Genomic DNA, 2,868 nt, shown 5'->3' on the forward strand with positions numbered 1-2,868 from the left:
ATATATCTCCTCCAGCAAGGGAAACAAAAGAAAAAATAAACAAATGGGACTATATAATCATTCTTAATGGTTTCAAAGAAATTAAAAATATACCATAATTTATTTAATAAATCTCTTATTCAGGCTGTTTATGAATTTATGCATTTTATACTTTTTTATATTTAAAAATGTTGTGAAATTAAGTGTAGTTAAATGCTTATGTATTTTCCAGTTTATTTCCCTCATGTAGATTTCTAGATGTGTTGAAAGGAAATGCGTTTTTAAAGACTTCTGATGAACATGGTGGGACTGGCCTGCAAAGATTTTATCTTTGCTTCTGCTGCACACAGTAGAATTTATTTCATGTGATTCCTACACTACATTGAGTATTATCTTTTGCATGTTTTCCAACTGACAAAATATATTTTTCCTTTCTGTTGATTTGTATGCCTCTGATTACTAGTGAACAATTTTTAATGTTCAATAATTGAATATCAGATGTTAAATAAGTGAAATTCTTAAGCCTTGATTAATGATAGGATGTTAAATGTGGAAAGCAGCATGTGATGACTGACCTTCAGTAGTTTGAGGTTCTGTTGGGATTTCAAGGAACAGTAATAGAAAATACATGGACAGACTTTGGTAGACATTTATAATGAAGGACCTCCTTTAGGTCTGGGTATATTTGTGGTGCTCAGAGGACATGCAAATAGAGATTTTCAGTAGGCAGTTTAGTACACAGGAGGTTGCGGGTCAGGAGTGAGTCTGGGACCAGAGATAGGAGATGAGGATCATTAGCACACAGATTTTAGCCAAGATCAAAATTTTGAAGGTGACCAGCAACTGGTAGCCATGGAGTGGAGGAGCAGAGATTTGAGGAGATGAACAGTGAAAGTAGAGTGGAAAAAGACAGGTGAGGGTGTTACTTAGCCTTCAAAACCTTCAAATGCCATACATTAGCTGGTAAACAGGAAGGTAAACAATCAGTCTTGAAGCATAAATGACACTTAAAGTGGCTTCTTTTTTGACTTCCTCTATTAAGTTTGGCTCACATATATCAATTTCAGTGCTGAAAAATGGTGACTCATTGCTTTAAAACTTTACTTAATTTTATATATTAACTTCCATTACTTTTATTAATCTGAGAAATAAGAAAAAGCCGAGACTTATTTTTCTATGTCATACATTTCTTTCAGACCTTCATAAAATAGCTATGTGACTCTTTCCCTCCTGCCCATATTTGAACAGGTGTTCCTTTATTCATTCTAGGTGAACTACTGTTCATCTTTTCCAAACCTTTTTCCAGGTTACTTCTTAGTGTCTTGAGATTCCAATAAAGATGCTTTGTGAGAAGGAGCTCTCATGCTAACCCTGTGCTTTGAACTTTACTGCAGTAAGAGGAATCCTATAATTTTGTGAGGAGTGTTGGGTCTCTTGTTCCATTGCCATCTTTCCTCTGAGTGTTTGCTTCTTTCTCTGTGTACTCTGCTCCTGTCCCTGTGACTCCATCTCCTGTTCCATTGCCCGTTCTGGAAAATATTACTGCCATGAACCTCAGTAGACTTTGTATTTACTCTTTGACTCTCTCTGCTTTTCAGAGCTCCAAATAACTCCCCTATTTGTCAGTTTATAGCCCCTGATCCCCAACTTTTGACTTAGCCCATTTGGAGGTCTTCTGCTGAGCCTCTGTGGTACCCCAAAATATATTTAGATACTTAATTCCTAAGGATGCTTTCTTGCCTGGTGGTCATAGGGGCTTCTTGACATCCTCTTAGCAATGTACAAACTAGCCAACAGATTGCAATAAGTTCATTCATTCACTGTCATCTCATGTGCCATCTCTCCTTCCAGCTCACCTGATCTGGTACCCTTCTCCAATAATTTTTGAACCACATGTGAACTGCATTTGTTTGACTTGAAATCTCCCTAATCACTCTGTGACAATGGAATCTTACTCTGTTTTCAACTCCTTCCTCCCTTGCTAACATTCTCAATCTCCTTATCTTTTTCTCTCTATTATAATTTTTTGGTGTACAAACTATTTAACAAACAAGTTCTATAGATTTGTTTCTTCTTGGACACACCCGCATTGCAACCCCAGCAGCCTGCAGTCTTGGTGTGCCGACCTTGAACACAAAGACCCCAGAAGTGGCACAGCCCTCTGTGGGCTTGAATTTTCTTCAGCCACTCCAGGTCTTCATGAAGTTTTTTGTCCAGACCATTGGCCAGGACCTGGCTATATAGTCTATCCTTCACATCCTTCTGTCTGTTCAAGAACTAGTGTGGAATCTTGTACTGGCATGGGTTCTGCATAATGATAATCAACCATTCTACCTCATCCTCTGTGAGCCCTCTTGCCTTCTTGGTGAGGTTGATGTCTGCATTCCTCAACACCACAAGAGCATATCTTCACCTCACACCCTTAATTGCAGTGATGGCAAAGGCTGTTTTCCATTGCCCATCCATATTGGCATTGAGTACTCACAAAATGTGCTGGAACTTCTCAGGAATCACTAGAGACATGGCTGAAGCTGGCATGTAGGCTTCCTGTGGAAGAGCTCTCTATTATAATTTATGACAAAACTCTGACTTCTACATAGTCATCTTCAAGCCTGGTTAACCCACAGGCCCAACTTTCTAGCCCTTCTTTAACTTCACCTGTTGGAAGTTACAAGTTACCTGGGAAAATTTACACCAGGTAGAAGGGTTTCAGTGAAAATTTATGACCACGAAGCCACGTGTGAACACTCAGCATTCTCTCGTTGTTCTACATTCTCCTAAATATTTCCTGCTTTTCAATTCTTTTTGAAACTTTTATATCCCTTTCTCTCCACTTCCCTGTTAGCTGTCAACCCTGACTTCCAAGCAGCCAGATAGGAAAACCCTCAT

General features: G+C 38.7%; 1 pseudogene; it reads right to left on the reverse strand.

Moving 5' to 3' along the window:
- Positions 1-1,995: 1,995 nt before the first annotated feature.
- On the reverse strand, positions 1,996-2,535 carry LOC114508412 (annotated as a pseudogene).
- Between the last annotated feature and the right edge of the window lie 333 nt (positions 2,536-2,868).

The sequence above is a fragment of the Phyllostomus discolor genome, chromosome 11, assembly GCF_004126475.2.
Source record: "Phyllostomus discolor isolate MPI-MPIP mPhyDis1 chromosome 11, mPhyDis1.pri.v3, whole genome shotgun sequence".
NCBI lineage: Eukaryota > Metazoa > Chordata > Mammalia > Chiroptera > Phyllostomidae > Phyllostomus > Phyllostomus discolor.